Source organism: Hippopotamus amphibius, chromosome 7 (genome assembly GCF_030028045.1).
Source record: "Hippopotamus amphibius kiboko isolate mHipAmp2 chromosome 7, mHipAmp2.hap2, whole genome shotgun sequence".
Lineage (NCBI taxonomy): Eukaryota > Metazoa > Chordata > Mammalia > Artiodactyla > Hippopotamidae > Hippopotamus > Hippopotamus amphibius.
The window spans coordinates 6,189,299-6,206,311 of NC_080192.1; the positions used below are offsets into that span (position 1 = coordinate 6,189,299).

Below are 17,013 nucleotides of genomic sequence, written 5' to 3' on the forward strand. Positions count from 1 at the left end.
CAGGGGGCGGAGGGGAGTGGGTATCGAGGTGTGGAGCTGGTGGCCGCGGCCTCTGGGCTGGGATGAACCGCGCTCCAGGAGGAGGCAGGGGAGGAGAGCGTGAGCACGGCCAGTACAGTGGCCTGACCACGGCCAGTAGCAGCTGGACTGACCATTGCTGCCGCAGGACGTGCAAGCTGTTTTATGCTCTGCAAGCCAGGATGTACATGGAGCCTCAAGTAAAACAAGTTTTTCAGCCTACTGAAATCTGCCTTCCGTGGTGGCTGTTACAGAGGTGGGTTTGAACCCAAAATGACAAAATGGGAAGCAGCATTAGTACCGGGTGTAAGCCCTACTGCCAATAAAGGGAAAATAAGAGATGTTCATCAATGAGCTAGACCTTTAAATCACTCAGACGAGGGAGGATCTCCATATACAGCAGCCCAAAATCAATGATGCTAAAAATCAAGCTAAACAATGAAGTAAATTTATGACGAATTCTACTGTTTGTTTGGTTTTTTTTTTTTTTTGGTTGCGCCATGCAGCTTGTGGGATCTTAGTTCTCTGACCAGGGATTGAACTTGGCAGTGAAAGTGCAGAGTCCTAACCACTGGACTGCCAGGGAATTCCCATAGGATGAATTTTTAGTTCTTATTCATTTATGTATGTAAGTACCAGCTTTTTATAATAAAGTGCCTCAAAACTTAAAAAAAAAAAATGGTGTGGTCACTGTGAAAAACAGTACGGCAGCCCCTTAAAAAATGAAACAAAAAACTCTCATAGGGTCCAGCAAGCCCACTGCTGACAATATAGCCAAAAACACTGAGAGCAGACTCTCGAACAGCTATTCAAAACCCGTGTTCAGAGTTATTCACAACAGCCAAAAGGTGGGAACAACGCAGACACACGTCCATTGACTGATGAATGAATAAACAGAATGGTAAATACATACAATGGAATATCATTCAGCCTGAAAGAGGAAAAACATTCTGACACATGCTACAACAGGGATGAAGCTTGAGGACATTATGCTAAGTGAAACAAGCCAGTTACAAAAAGAAAAGTCCTGAATATTTTCACTTACATGAGACACCCAGAGTAGTCAGATTCATAGAGAGAGAAAGCAGAACGGTGGTGGTTGGGGCTGGGGGTTGGGGAACGGGGATTCAGTATTTAGTGGGAAGAGTTTCAGTTTTGCAGGATGATTAAGTTCTAGAGGCTGGTTACATGACAATGTGAATATGACACTCCTGAACTGTACACTTAAAAATGGTTAACAGAGTAAAATTTACATTATGTGTATTTTACCATATTTTTAAAAAATGTGAGATAACACCACTCGCCAGGCAGGGTCCTTGAGAGAGTGTAACGACAAGAATTCTGGCTAAAATCTTATTAGAGTGGTGCCCTGCACACAGTAGGGCAGGCTTCATGGGCCTGCAACCTGGGCAGCCGTACAGGGCCCCTGTGCTCAGATTGGCCCCTCACTTGGTTAATGCTGCTTTAGTTGTGTTGAAATTCCTAATAATGTTTGAACAAGGGTACCTGCATTTTCATTTTGCATCGAGTCCCAGAAATTAAGTAGCTGGTTCTGGCCCTCAGCCAACGTGAGGCTGCTGGTTCTTAGTGAAAAAGACACCTGGACAGACTTTGCCATCCGCCTTGTTCGGGAAGAGCTGGTGAAGGATGTGCCCATGTTGGGGGTGGAGAAGTGTGTTGGGGCCACATGACGACAGTGCCCCTCCCTGGGGGTTGAGGAGCAGTGGGGCCACATGATAAGGGAGGAGAAGGCCATGGACAGCAGAGGCTGGGAAGGAGCTAGGCCAGATCACCCTAAGATGGGCCCCCGACCATGCCAGAGCTGGTATTTCAAGTCTCCCTTGGCAGAACCTGGCCCCTAAGAACCAGCCTCAGAAACCAGCCATTGCAGGAGCTTCTCATCCCGGAAACAGTGTCTATTGAACATCTACTATGAGCCAGCGGTAAGCACAGCATCTGTGATCCTCCTGTTCTCATTCGCATTCTGGTTTAAGGATTGAGCCGGAGCTTTGCGCAGTGGCAGTATCGTAGCCAGTGAGGTTTATCCAAGGCGCGATTATTGCTAATTGAAAACTTTTCCCAATACCCCGCCATGACGACTTGAAATATAGTCGGCATTGGCAATAAAAAAAAAAAAAAAAAAAAAAAAAAGGATTGAGACGGGAAGCCAAGGAGGGACCAACAGCAGCAGTGGGGGTGAACCTGGCCAGCCGGGATCCGGATTAGCGCTGCTCCGCTAGATGGCGCTAAACGTAAATGACGACGGACGCAAAGGGCTCCGCGGGCCTGGGAGGGGCTGTGGGGAGGTGTCAAGAACGCCTCCAAGCAGAGCTCAGAGCATCACGTTGAAAGCGCGCGCATCTCTCTAGAAGGCGGCTCTTTGTTTTACCGGGAGGCAGCAGGGTGAACGATCAGGTTTCCTAGGTGTAAATCCAGGCTATGCCACTTCAAAGTTCCACACATTTTCACAACTTTTGAATTTTTATTTTATTTACTTATTTTTAAAAATAATTTTTTTTTTGGCTGCGTGGGCCTTCTCTAGTTGCAGCAAGCGGAGGCTACTTTTCCATGCGGTGCAGGGGCTTCTCATTGCGATGGCTCCTCTTATTGCGGAGCAGAGACCCTAAGCGCTTGGGCTTCAGTCGCTGTGGCATGCGGGCCCAGTAGTTGTGGTGTGGACTCTAGAGCGCAGTCTTGATAATGTGGCGCATGGGCTTAGTTGCTCCGCGGCATGTGGGATCCTCCTGGACCCGGGCTTGAACCCGTGTCCCCTGCCTTGGCAGGTAGATTCTTAACCACTTGCGCCACCAGGGAAGCCCTAGTTTTTATTTATTTATTTTTCTTGCTTAATATGCTTTATTTAATATTCTTGTTAGCTTTTCATTGCTTTTTTTTACTTACAACTTTTTAATTGATGAAATAAAAATATGACAATTGAGTATAATTTTTTTGTAATACAGACCTACTACTGAGAAGAATGGATTTCTTTTCTGGGGGAGGAGGGGAGATAAATTTTATTTAATTGGGGTCCAACGTTAGTGTGTTCCCTATCATCAAATCAGCTGCAAATGGTCACAGGTAAAAAATCATTCTTAGCTTTCTGGAGTGAGTAGTGGGCTGGATTTGGCCAGTGGTTGGCTGACTCTTCATCTAGTGTATTAACTGTGTTAACTGTTTCCTTGGCATTCAGTTCTCCTTGTGCTGAATTTTCTGCCTTTCTAGAATGTTGTTGGTCTTTCACGTTTTTGGTTAAGTGTCTGAACTCTCTGTTTTCTGAAATATTCTCAAGATACAATGGACTGAACTGAATGTCTCCCTGCCCCCGCCCCCCTCCCTGTGCGGAAATCCTAATCCCCAGTGTGATGGCATTAGGAGGTGGGGCCTTAGGGAGGTGGTTAGGTCCTGAGGGTGGAGCCCTCATGAATGGGGTTAGTGCCTGTAGGAGACTCCAGAGAGCTCCCTCACTGATTCTGCCACATGGGGACTCAGCAAGACAGTTATCTATGAATCAGGAAGCAAGCCCTCACCAGACGCTGAATCTGCTGGCGCCAGAACTGCGAGAAATACATGTGTTGTTTAGAAGGCACCCAGTCTCTGGAGTGTTTGTTTTAGCAGCCCAAATGGACTAAGACACGTGGCTTTATCCTAGATGTCAGAGGGCTGTCTGGTCTCTAAGGAGACCAACCAGTGATTACCTTATTTTAATTTTCTGGCCAATTGTCTGTCATTGCTTCTTTTCTCAGGGTAATTCCAGAGTTTTATTCAGAAAACTAATTTTGGGGGGAGCTCCTCTCTTTCACTTGGTGGGCAGTATTTGTCCTTATCTTTATTGGGGTTGCCCCATTTATCTGTTTTTATCTCATTTTCCAGGAATTCCTCACTGTCTTGTCTGTTGGGATTATTACTCCTAGTCTTCTAACTATGTCAGAGATCTCTAGCAGACAATCATTTATGCAGAAAACCAAATGTGGAAACTAGATTAAGATAATTTCTGTAGTTTAAATAACACCAAAAGGGAGACCGGTCTTTAAAAAGAATTTAATAACCAACAGATATTTGTACAACTGCAGTTGAGTACTTTATACAATGGTTAGCCTTCAAAACATACAAACTGGGATCTGCCATGACTTGTGCTGTGATACCCCCAGGTGACATCTCCCCTTGTGCCTGAGTCTCTCTCCCCAAGTGAGGAAGATGGGACTGCCCTGTACGAGCCATCCCCCTTGCCTGACCGGTGGAGCGAAGAACACCAGTGATAACACACCATGGCAAACAGATCCTCAACGACCACAAAGCCATGATTTAGAGACAGATGACCTTAAAACAAAACCTTTTAGAGAAATTCCCTTATTTGGAGGCTTTTGCTATTTAGATTCCTGGATGCTTAATCTTCTATTGTATTTTTCTCTTTCTTATTCTGCCTTTTCAGTGAGATTCGGGGGTGTGAAAAGATGTTCAGTCCCACCACTTCAAAACTGAAAAAGTTTGTTTCTTAACTTCGTCTTAATGAAGCTTTTAAAAATTACAAAATAATACTTTTGTGCTACTAAAAAATTCAGATGATAAAAAATATACGCTATAAAAAGAGAAAGTACTTTCTATTCCAACTTCCAAAGAGAATGACTCAACAGCAATTGCATATAATTTTTCAGACTTTTTTTATGCTTCTTAAATTAGATTTAATGCATATACACATAAAATTTAAGAATCATACCACACAAGGTTATGTAATTTGCACTTTTCATATATCGTGTGTATGTTTCCAGGTCAGCACACATATACCCACTTTATCCCTGTGAATAGGTAAATACTATTTCATTAAATTGATGAATTTTAATTTAGCCAATCAGACTTCTGCTAAAAAACATTTATATTTTTTCCAATTTTTAATTATTAGAAATAATACTGCTTTAAATGCTATTGTACACATATCTTTGTTTACCTGTGAGAGAATTTCTATAAACTCCTAAAATTGGAATTTCTAGGTCAGAGAGTATACAATTAAATATATATTAAAATTGTGATGAATATTGCCAGATTGCCAGCCTTCTAAAAGCTATACGAATATTCACTTGTATGGGTAGTAGAGGCGAGTGCCTTTTCCCCCCACATCCTTTCTAACATCAGTAATAATTATATTTAAAATTTTTGCCAGTTTAGTCAGCAAAAAATACCTCATTAATATCCTCAATTTTTAGTGACTTGGGCATCTTTTCACATTTTTATTTACCATCTTTCTTTATCCTCTGTTCTGGAATTTGTGGTTCCCTCTCTCCTGCCAATTTTTGTATTTTTTTCTTATTGATTTGTACAAACACTTTGTATATTGTGAATATTAACTAATGCTTTGTCAGATGATGGACATACTTTCAGTTTATCATTTAACTTAGGTGACTGTATTTTTGGCCTTTTATAAGTTATGTGTTTACAACTTGTGAGGATGGATGTTTCTAGGCCCGATAGGAAACCTAGATACTATGCAAAAAAAAGGTTAACAGATTTTAACTACATTACAACTAATAACACTGTGTGCCACAACTAATAGCACCGTGTGCCATAACTAGAGCGAAGCTTGCATGCACACGCGCGGCCACAAAGATCCCACGTCCCGCAACTAAGAACCGACACAGCCAAATAAAAAAATAAATATTAAAAGAAAAAAAACCTAGCTAATAACATATTGAGGAGTCTGGATGTTATCTTGATGGCAGTGGAAGGTCCTTAGGGACTTTTAAACTAGATTTCCATGATTAGAGTTTTTGGTTTCATCTTTCTCCTGGGACTATATAGAGCCCAGTTAAATCTTCACACTGGCCAGAACTTTTCCTTCTATTTGCTCTTGTGCTGTTGGTCTCCTCCCACTGTCTGCACCCAAGCCTTCTGGTATTTTGGCTGCAGGTGATGTTCTTTGGAATGGCATGTACTCTGCACAAGAGCAGGACATGGTAAAACATGGTAAACATCTTCCTAGATGCTATTCACCTAGGAATTTAAACTCTTTTCCACCCTTGAGAGATGGAGATCATTATTCCCATTGCTCCAAGAAAAAACTGTAACTAAGAGGCTGGGATTTTCCTGTGCCCAGACACCTAGAATGTAACAGAACAGGGATGTAAATTCTGTTTCTCCTCTCTCATGCCGCCTTCAAGTACACTTTCATGGCTGACAGATGTCTGGGGTACATGCTCTTTTATTGTGTATTAATTCAACAGGTATTTGAGAAACTAGTATGTGCTATACCAAAGTGCCTTTTTTTTTTTAAATAATCTTCCCAACAACCCTTAAATGTAGGTGCTGTTGTTCCATTTATAGACAAGAACCTGAGGCAAGAGATGTGACAGTGCCCTGCCAAAAGCCACAAAGCTAGTAGATTTTGGAGCAAGGATTCAATCTAGGACGGGCTTCAGTTTTGTTTTGCTTTGTTTTGTTTGTTTTTTTTAGCCCTGCTGCGCAGCTTGTGGGATGTCAGTGCGCTGACCAGGGATTCAGTTTTGTGTTTTTTTGTTTTTGTTTTTAAATGTATTTATTTATTGGCTGTTTTGGGTCTTCATTGCTGCACATGGGCTTTCTCTAGTTACAGCGAGCGGGGGCTACTCTTCATTTCAGTGCGCGGGCTCCTCATTGCAGTGTTTTATCTTGTTGTGGAGCACGGGCTCTAGGCGAGTGGGCTTCAGTAGTTGCAGCACGTGGGCTCAATAGTTGTGGCTCACGGGCTTTGTTGCTCTGCGGCATGTGGGATCTTCCTGGGGCAGGGATACGAACCTGTGTCTCCTGCATTGGCAGGCGGATTCTTAACCCCTGCGCCACCTAGGAAGTGCCTGGCTTCTGTTTTAAGTTTCTCACTAGGCTAGACTGCCTCTTTCTAACAGAAGGCGTTTTTAAAATCTAGTTTGAGGAGCTATACCTGTCCCACACTCAGGGAGCACTTTACTAACGAGGTGACCTCTGAGTAGGCCATTTATTGATTACTACTTGCTGAGCGCAGCCTATGTTATCCTTACAACAAACCCTACGAGGTAGGTGCTACGAACAGGCTTAGTTTTACAGATACTGAAGCAGAGCAGCAGAGCGGATAAAGAGTGGACTGGACCCAGGGCCCCAGGCATCATACTGCTCTACCTCCCACTATCAGGCTCGATCTCGCGCCCCGACCCCTCGAAACCTCATTTCTGGGCCCTGAAGGTTGAAAAGCCCCCGGGGGCGGGCGGCTGGCTCCTCGCAGGATCTCCGCCCCGGGCGTAGCGGGCTACCTGGCTAGGACTGTAGTGTCAGGGGAAAGTCTGACCCCGGAAGCAGTCGTGGCGCCGGCAAGGCCGCGTCCTCGGTTGCCAGGGCACTGCCCCGGAAGTAGAACGCGGCGGGCGGGCAGGTGGCCGGCAGGTCCGCGCCGGGTGGCGAGCCGCGGCTTCTGGTGAGCGCCGAGTGGAGCTGGAGGCGGGGCCGGGCCGTGGCGCGGGGCCGCCGTGCTCCGCGCTCCTGGGCGCCCCTCCGCGCTGTCCGCCCGCAGGTGAGGCCCCCGCCGGCTGGGCCACCGCCTCCCGGGACCGAGGGTGTGGCCGTGCTGGGTGGGCAATTGCGCATGCGCGAACGGTTGTGGGCGCTGGTCTACGCGGCCGAGACAGTGCGGGTTAGAAGCTGCTCGCCGGACTCGCGTTCCCCGGGAAGCCTGCTCTGACCACTGTGCCCCTGTTCCTCCTCCAAGTTCCTATGAGTTAACTTGTGCCGCTCGATCCATGTCATTGCATTCTTCTCATTATTGGTTATCCCAGAATTTCATTGTTCCTAGGCTTTTTCATTCATTTGCAGTCTATTGTTTCTGTTGGCATCTTGCAGGGCGCCGTGTACCTGTGGCTAGAGCTCTGGACAGGAGGCAGGAGGTAAGTGTTCCCGCCCTGCTCGCCTCTCTGGTGGACTGGACCTAGGCATTTACCCATCATTAGAGGGAGTAGGGTGGCGGTAGTCATACACCCCTAGAGGAGCCTGGGGCATTACAGGGGATTCATTCTGGAAATAAAAGTATCTTGGCGTTTGGGGTTTGCAGAGCGGTTCTTTGTTCAGGAGATAGTTAAGGAGCACGTTTGGGTGCTGGGTTGTGGCAGTACAAAAAGATTGGCCCTGCCCTGCACTCAGGGAGTTACAGGCGCTGGTAAACAGGTGTGTGGAGTATGAGGGTGAGGAGAGGGACAGGGCAACACAGCTGAGACCAAAGTCGTCATTAATTTAATTTAATTTATTTATTTTTGGCTGCATCAGGTCTTCGTTGCAGCATGCGGGATCTTTGCAGCCTGCAGGCTCTTTTGCTGGAGTGTGTAGGCTTCTCTCTAGCTGTGGTGCACAGGTTTTTTCTCTTCTCTAGTTGTGGTGCGTGCGCGCGTGTGCACCTGCTTGGGCTCCAGGGCGTGTGGCCCTGTAGTATGCAGCACGAGGGCTCAGTAGTTGTGGCATTTGGGCTTAGTTGCTCCGAGGCATGTGGGATCTTAGTTCCCCCGAGGCATGTGGGATCTTAGTTCCCCAACCAGGGATTGAACCCCCGTCCCCTGCATTGCAGGACAGATTCTTTACTACTGGACCACCAAGGAAATCCCAATTGTCATTTATATTGTTACTTTATTTAAAGATGGTTCTTTTTTCCTTTTCAAAAAAGGCTAACTAGCTGGAAAAGAATGCAGATGTCCTAGGATCCTGGCCTAGCTGAGACTTTATGGAAACCAATAGTGATCAGAGTGTCTGGGGTAGCGGGGATGGGGGTAGAGACTGCTTGCGTTTTCCGGTGGCTGGACCCAGAAGAGTCAAGTGACTCCCGTGAGGGTGAGATCTTGCCCCCTGCACCCCCTCCCTTGCTGTTTTTCCTGAGAGATTGTCGGGGAGTGGCCATAACTCCAGGAGGTGAAAGGCCTCTTGGCAGAGTCACGTCCTCCTGGGGTTGTAGGCACAGAGATTCCCCAAGATGGTCCCTCGCTCAGCAGAAATCGGCTAAACTCCCAGCCTCCTGCTCCTGGCCCCGGGGAAAGCAGGGGCAGTGTTTAAGGGTGATTGTTTCCGGGTCTCTCCCCCGCGGGACTGACAGCCCCTGTAGGGCTGGGCTGCGCCTACTTCACTGCTTGGCACAAACAGCACTTGTTTGGTTGTGTGTGTGTGGAGGAAATCCACGTCTTTATTTTTGTGAATTCTTCATATACTGATTGAGAGCCGCTGTCGCTAGACCCTGTTCTGGGTGCTGGGGATTCAGCAGGAGGTGAGGCGGAACAGCATTCCTGCTCCCGATGTGACATCTGTGTCGAAGCAGATAGTCACCGTGGAACCAAATACATGAACTAGATCGGGTCTTCTCTTTCTTTCTTTTTTTTTTAATTAAATTAAATTTATTTATTTATTTATTTATTTATTTATTTATTTATTTATTTTTGGCTGTGCCAGGTCTTCGTTGTGGCACGTGTGATCTTTGCTGCAGCATGGAGACTTCTGAGTTGTGGCATGCGGATTTCTTAGTTGCAGCATGTGGGCTTTTAGTTGCAGCATGCAGACTTCTGAGTTGCAGCATGTGGACTCTTAGTTGCTGCAGGCATGAGGGATCTAGTTCCCTGACCAGGGATTGAACCCGGGCCCCCTGCATTGGGAGCGCGGAGTCTTACCCACTGGACCATCAGGGAAGCCCCATAGACCAGGTCTTTTCAAACTTGAGCTTACATAAGAATCACCTGAAAGCCTGTAAGACACAGATTCCCGGGCCCCAATCCCGAAGATTCTGAATGAGGACACTGTTGTGTGTGCACGGGGGAGCTGGAGGATTTGTGTTTCTAACAAGCTCCAGGTCATGTTGCTAATGCTGCTGGTTGGTGGACCATGCTTGAAGTTGGTACCGGACTAAACAGTTGTGTACAGCATGAGTGCCACGGAGCAGTAAAGTGGCAACTCAGTCAATGTGGAGGACTGAGACTGAGACTGGGAAGGCCACTCTGAGGAGCTGACCTTTGAGACAGGGCCAGATGTGGGGGAAGAGCAAAGCCTTGAGACTGGATGCGGCTTGGTGGGTGTGAGGAGCTGAAAGAGGCTGGAGCCTGAAGGGGGAAGACAGGTGGGAAGGGTGCTGGGAGACAAAGCCTGAGAGGCTTGGGGGGCCTGGGCCACGCTTGGCCAGCCTTGCAGCCCATGGGTGGACTGCCAGCTTTATTCTCACTGCAGTGGGAAACCGCTGCAGGCTTATGATAAAGCGGAGTGACGTGATTTGCTTCGTGTCTGAAAAGATTGGTCTGCTGCTGGGTGGGGAATGGGTTGTGGTGGGTGAGGATGGGACCAAGGAAGCCAGTTGTGGACTGCTGTGGTAGTCCTGGATTGTGGGGACGCTGGGCAGAGACGCAGACAGATCCGGAGTCTTCTGGGGTGGAGCGGGCATGGTTTGCTGCTGGACCTTTCCCAGGACTGCCTTGGATTTTGTTGGGCTGTTAAAGCTCATTCCCGCCAGGGCTGCTGCTGGTTGAGCGCGTCTCTGCCACCCCCGGATCAGGACTGTCCAGGAGCACCTGGCCACGGACGGCTCTGTGTTTCCTGTCACCCGCCTGGCACAGAGTGGCGGTCAGTGCTGAGTGGATGGATGAGCAGCGAGACTGTCGGTGGCCGCCATGCCCAGGGATGTCCCTGCGGAAGCCCGTTCTCAAGCTTGTGAAGATCCTGCCCACTCGCCTCAGGAGCGGGACACACTGGGTTCTGGAAACAACCAGCAACTGTCTGGTTTCAGGATGGCTTCCCAAGGCTGACGCACCTCAGGTGGTGACAGCCCCTCCGGCTTGGCGCTGTGCGCAGCGTGAGGACCAGCACATCACCCTCTGCTTTTCCTGTTAGGTTTTTATGATGCTCAGTTTTGAAAGTAGCTGACCCAGTACCTTAAAATTCTGAGGCATCAGTTCATGTGAACCAGCAGAGAGGTAACGTGTCAAGTTCATCACACAATACCGCTCATTCCACTTTTTCTTTTCTATTTTAGGAGGAAGTCACAGGAAAACAGTCTGACATCAGGTATTTATTTACTTTTCTAAGGAAAAAGGCTTGGTATTTCCAGGTTGGGAAGGAGTCAGCCCTGGCTTCTGTACTGTGGGGATTGGCCAGCTGCTTCCTTAGTCTGTTCTACAGATGATTCCTGAGCCCCATCACTGTGCCTGGCCCTGGCTGGGTATTGGGGGACCCACCCCCTGCCCTGCGGGAGGTCGATGCCGCCTGGCAAGGGGGATGCGTGTAAAGTGACGGTTGACACCCTGTGTGGGAGGGAGGCTGTGCAGGTTGCCGAGGCTGCAGTCTCTGCTCTGCCTCTCACTCTCCGAGCCCCACTTCCCCATCTCGGAGTCGGGGGGGTACCAGCTTCCCAGCATCAGGTGTGCCGTAAACTATGTACCCAGTAGAGCAGGGTCTGCTTAGACCACGCAGCCTGGAGCCTGCCGCGTCCTGGTGTTTAGTCAGTGGTGGCTGTTTCAGCAGCGACAGAAATAGGTGATCACTTACTGTGGGAGGGCGGGGCCCCTGTGGGGAGGGCTGGAGGGGAGGTGCGTGTGGGGCTGAATCAGGGGCAGCTTCAGGGCGGAGCTCTTTCTGCCTGATGCACTCCTTTCAAACCCAGTTGACTGTTCGGAGAACCTGCTGTGTGCCAGGTCTGTGCCTGCCTGACTGTGCGGTGATCCCAGCGGTGCCACCGAGGAGCTGTCGCTTTCTTTCCATTTATTTCACTGGCGCGCTGAGGCCCTGAGAGGACTTGCCGGGATCCGAGGCTCAGATGTGTCCGTGCGGGAGTGAACCGGGTCTCTGAGCCCTGGGTGTGGAGGCAGCCGCCATCCCTCCTTTGGCTCTTCCCGAGGCTGCCTTTTCATCTGCTCTCAGTGGTGTTTTCTACGTTGATTTGGTGCATTTCTGACAAGAATTTCTTTCAAGGAGAGGTGGCCTTACTTTTTTTTTCCCCTTTTTTAACTGTAAATGAGCATCTTGTCTTGCTCAGCACTTTGCTATGCTCTGTTCCCCAAATATGCATATGTAAAACTCATTACAGGTGTAAATTTCTTGTTCTTTTTTCCCTAGTGTTTAGGATGGTCATATCTTGTATCTGTTTCCTAGGGCTGCGGTATCAAAGTGCCACAAACTGCGTGTCTCAGTGAGGCTAGAAGCCTGAAATCAAGGTGTTGGCAGAGCCGTGCTCTGTCTGAAGTTTCTAGGGGAGGGTTCCTTGCGGCTTCCAGTTTCTGGGAGCCCCAGGCATTTCTTGGCTTGTGGCAGCACCCCTCCCATCTCTGCCTCCATCTTCTTGTGGCCGTCTTCCCTCTGCATCTGTCTGTCCCTGGGTCTTTGCAAGGCATTCTCTGTGTGTGTGTGTCTGTGTCCAAGTTTCCATCTCATAAGAGTACCTGTCATTGGATTAAGGCTGACCTGAGTGACATCATCTTAACTCCAGAAACCCTACTTCCAAATAAGGTCACGTTTACAGGGACCAGGGTTGAGACTTCAGCATATCTTTTTGGGGGCACAGTTCAAGCCATAACATTTCCAGGGAAGCGACGAGTCAGGTTCCAAGGACCCAGCCTTGAGGACTTGTCCATTCACTCACACAATGACGGGCTGGCCATAATAAGGTCGGGCAAATGGACAGTGAGCTTCACTGCAAATGCTGCCTCTGAAATCTAGAATCAATGGGATGCGAGGGAAATGGGTGACTACGAGAGTCCCTCCCTTCACGCATTTATGGGAGGAGTGTACATAAAGAACTGAAATGCAGGGTGGGAAGTTCTGAGCACCTGGCAGGAGGGGTCTGCGGAGGGTCCCGAGGAGGGAAACACGGATTCCAGTGAGGGCGTTGAGAACGGCTCCCTGGGGGACGTGGCCTTTGACCTGTGCCGCGCGTGTGTGGTTGGTGGAGCTGGGTAAGGAGCCCTGGAGAGAGGCGTCCGGCTGGAGGAACAGCATGGGCACAGGTTCGCGGGTGGGCACGGAGCAGCACGAGGGGGTGCATTCAGCCAGGGCAAGGGGTGCGTGAAATGAAGGGGTGGCCCGGCAGCTTGGGAAGGTCAGCGGGAGCCGGTAAGTGAGTAATTCAGAAATACGTATCACGACAAGGGAAGAGCCCAGGGCCTCCTCCAGTGGGCACTTGTTAAACAAAAGACACCACCCACCAAATATTCTCGTTAGTTACCACTTGGCTGTATTCGTAAACTGTTAGAACACCTCTTGATCTTGTGCTGTGTATTTCGTCTGTGTATTAATTTTTGTTTTAATTTTTTATTTTTTGGCCATGACGCCTGGCATGTGGGGTCTTAGTTCCCCGACCAGGGATCAAACTCACACCCCCTGCATTGGAAGAGCAGAGTCTTGACCACAGGACCACCAGGGAAGTTCCTAATTTTTAAAAAAAATGTATTGAAGTATAGTTGATTTACAGTGTTGTGTTAATTTCTGCTGTACAGCAAAGCGATTCAGTTATATATACATACATTCTTTTTCATATTTGTTTCCACTATGCTTTATCACAGGGTATTTAATATGTTTAGTTCCCTGTGCTGTACAATAGGACCATGTTGTTTATCCATTCTATATATAATAGTTTGCATCTGCTAATCCCAAACTCCCAACCTTCCCCTACCCCACCCCCTCTCCTTTGGCAACCACAAGTCTGTTCTCTATGTCTGTAATCTGTTTCTGTTTCGTAGGTTTGTTCATTTGTGTCATATTTTAGATTCCACAAATAAGTGATATCATAATATGTCTTTCTCTTTCTGACTTACTTTGCTTAGTATAATAATCTTAGGTCCATCCATGTTGTTGTAAATGGCATTATTTCATTCTTTTTTTATGGCTGAATATTCCATTGTATATATGTACCACATCCTTCTTATCCATTCATCTGTCAGTGGACATTTAGGTTGCTTCCATGTCTTGGCTACTGTGAATAGTGCTGCTGTGAACATTGGGGTGCATGTATCTTTTTGAATTATGCTAGTTTTCTCCAGATATATGCCCAGGAGTGGGATTACAGGATCATATAGCAACTGTGTTTTTAGTTTTTTGAGGAACCTCCATACTGTTCTCCATAGTGGCTGTATCAATTTACCTTCCCACCAACAGTGTAGGAGGGTCCCTTTTCTCCTCACCCTCTCCAGCATTTCTTATTTGTAGACTTTCTGATGATGGCCATTCTGACTAGTGTGAGGTGTTACCTCATTGTGGTTTTGATTTGCGTTTCTTTAATACTTAGCGATGGTAAGCATCTTCTCATGCGCCTGTTGGCCATCGGTACATCTTCTTTGGGGAAACGTCCGTTTAGGTCTTCTGTCCATTTTTCGATTGGGTTGTTTGTTTTTTTTGTGGTCGAGTTGTATGAGCTGTTTGTGTATTTTGGAAATTAAGCACTTGTAAGTTGCATCATTTGCAACCATTTTCTCCCAGTCTGTAGGTTGTCTTCTCATTGTGTTTATGGTTTCTTTTGCTGTGCAAAAGCTTATAAGTTTGGCTAGGTCCCATTTGTTTACTGTTGCTTTTGTTTCTCTTGCCTTGGGAGACTGACCTAAAAAAACATTTGTATAATTTATGTCAGAGAATGTTTTGCCTATGATCTCTTCTAGGAGTTTTATGGTGTCATGTCTTATATTTAAGTCTTTAAGCCATTTTGAGTTTATTTTTGTGTATGGTGTGAGGGAGTGTTCTAACTGCATTGATTTACATGCAGCTGTCCAGTTTCCCAACACCACTTGCTGAAGAGGCTGTCTTTTCTCCATTGTATATCCTTGCCTCCTTTGTCAAAGATTAATTGACTGTAGGTGTGTGGGTTTATTTCTGGGCTTTCTATTCTATTCCGTTGATGCATGTGTCTGTTTTTGTGCCAGTCGTTTGCATATTAATTTCATTTTAGGTAAGAACCCGAGGAAAGAGTCAGTGAAACTGAAGAGAAATCGGATGTTCCCACTGGCCCCATAAGTACCTATGGTAGGTCTGGCCTGAGATGTTTTCCTTGGTGACCACCTGTCCGCGTGGCAGGTGGAGGGGGCAGGGGGCTGGGAGGAAACCTACGCTTCTCGGAGGCTCCGTGTCCTGCTCAGGAAAGTGAAGGTGAGGGTATTTGCCCCACTGGCCATCCCGGGTTTGGGATTGTACCCCTGCAAGCAGTTTCTGGCTATTTTATGACTGAAGCACAGCTCACTGTGTAAAGTACTGCCTTTATTACCGTCTTATGGTATCGCTCTGACTTCTGCAAAATCTCCAGGTGGGAGTCCGTGACGGGGTGACTTTGCCCAGTGAGACTGATGTTTGAAATGCAGAGAGTAAGTTGTGCAGCTCAGGTGGTTGTGGTGTAGGCGCTACTTGGCTGGGGGTGATTCTCACCGAAATCCTGTGTCTGCGTTTGGACTCTAGGGGGCACAGTATGAGCAGGATTCATCAGGGGAGCAGGATTCATCAGGGGTGCAGGGCCGTTCAGGCTGAAATCAGATACGGGCCGACCTCACAGATGCTGCAGATTCGGGTCTGGGCCACCGCAGCAAAGCGGATATCCCAGTAAAGCAAGTCACAGGAATTTTCAGGTTTCCCACTGCGTATAAAAGTCATCTTTACCCTGTACTGCAGGCTGTACTGGGCCTTACCAGCTTCCCTGAAACAATGTACTTGCCTTAATTAAAAAAGACTTTGTTGCTAAAAATGGTAACCATCACTTAGCCTTCAGTGAGTCATGGTAGTAACACCAAAGATCATTAGATCACAGGTCATCCTGATGAATATATAATAAGAAAAAAGTTTGAAATATTACAAAAATATTGTGACACAGACACAAAGTGAGCAAACGCTGTTGGAAGAGTGGTGCCGACAGACTTGCGCGATGCAGGGTTGCCACAGACTTTCAACATGTCAAAAACGCAGCATCTGCAAATCGCCTGTAGTGAAAAGCACGCTCCCCTCAGCAGTCGGCCTGGACGCTGCGAGGGGGTATGAGGCGTGCGGGGCTTGCTCAGGTGCAGGCGTGAGTTACTGGCACGTGGGGGCTCGTGGCACTTCTGTCCCCATTTCCGTGTGGTGGCCACTGACCTTCACGTGGGTTGTGACCGATTGGTAGCAACCTTATGTGGCTGTTACGTGGCATGTAGTATTTGCAGAGAGCGGTTCCACTTATTCCTCACTTTGACCCTGTGGGCGTTGTCGTAGTCCTGATGAAGGCCAAGTTCATAGAGGCAAGGGATGGGCTGTGTGGAAAGAAGCAGCACTGTAGAGTAGGGTCACCATAGGTTTGACTTTTGACTCAGGCCGCCATCCCTCCCTTTGGTCTGTTCTTACACAGGCTCTCAACCTCTGAGCCTCAGCTTCCTCATTCGAAAACCAGCGATGGTGATGATAGTGCGAGATGTTTCCTGAGTGCTTCCTTCCGTGCCAGGCACTGCTCTCGGTGCTTTACACGTGTGCACTCATTTACTACTCACTCTGACCTATGACATGGGCAGATACTGTTGTTATCCCAGTTTTACAGACGGGCGAACAAGTTCAGAGAGGTTAAGTAACTTGCCCAGAGTCACACAGCTAGTGAGTGGTGGAGCTGGGCCTCAAACCCGAGCTCTGGAGCCCGCACTTGACCACAGTCCCGCCTCGATGGCACAGTCTGCCTTGCTGGGCAGCGCGAGGAGGGAGGGAGTGAGCGGGCTGACTGGGTGGAAGCTCCGCCTGGTGGATTCTCACATGCGAGTGCCTTCTCCTTTCCTGTCCCAGGCAACACGTACCTGGGTCCCCATCTGCACTTCCCATGCCTTTCCTGCCCTGTTAAGTTGCCCCAAATGTGAAGCTATTACAAGTCCCTGGGGGAGGTGCCTCCTTTCATAAAAGGCCCTCGGGGCTCATCAGGTCCCCTGGCTTTCAAGCCCAGTTTTTCACGGAAGCCCTTCTTCCTGAAAGCCCTTCCTTCTGTGAAGGTGTCCTCAGAAGTGGAATAAACGCAGCCTTCTCTGGTTGGAGCTGGGCTGGGAGCCTGGACTCCGGGGCTGCTCGAGC

At 48.0% G+C, this 17,013-nt stretch overlaps 1 protein-coding gene and 1 non-coding gene across 4 annotated transcripts in view; both read left to right on the forward strand.

Annotated features, from left to right (window-relative positions):
- Window positions 1–2,023: 2,023 nt before the first annotated feature.
- On the forward strand, window positions 2,024–2,160 carry LOC130857954 (U4 spliceosomal RNA). Its single transcript, XR_009054941.1, has one exon. It is a non-coding gene; the product is annotated as a U4 spliceosomal RNA (small nuclear RNA).
- A 5,228-nt stretch (window positions 2,161–7,388) lies between these two features.
- Window positions 7,389–17,013, forward strand: part of TTLL1 (TTL family tubulin polyglutamylase complex subunit L1) — a 35,594-nt gene continuing 25,969 nt past the window's right edge. For 2 of the 3 annotated variants that reach the window (XM_057743577.1, XM_057743578.1), the window contains exons 1-4: window positions 7,464–7,525; window positions 7,852–7,895; window positions 11,000–11,031; window positions 14,897–14,970. The gene's annotated coding sequence lies outside the window, so the exon portion shown is untranslated. Of the gene's footprint in view, window positions 7,526–7,851; window positions 7,896–10,999; window positions 11,032–14,896; window positions 14,971–17,013 lie in introns of all 3 variants that reach the window. The other variant, XM_057743579.1, reaches the window with a different exon arrangement.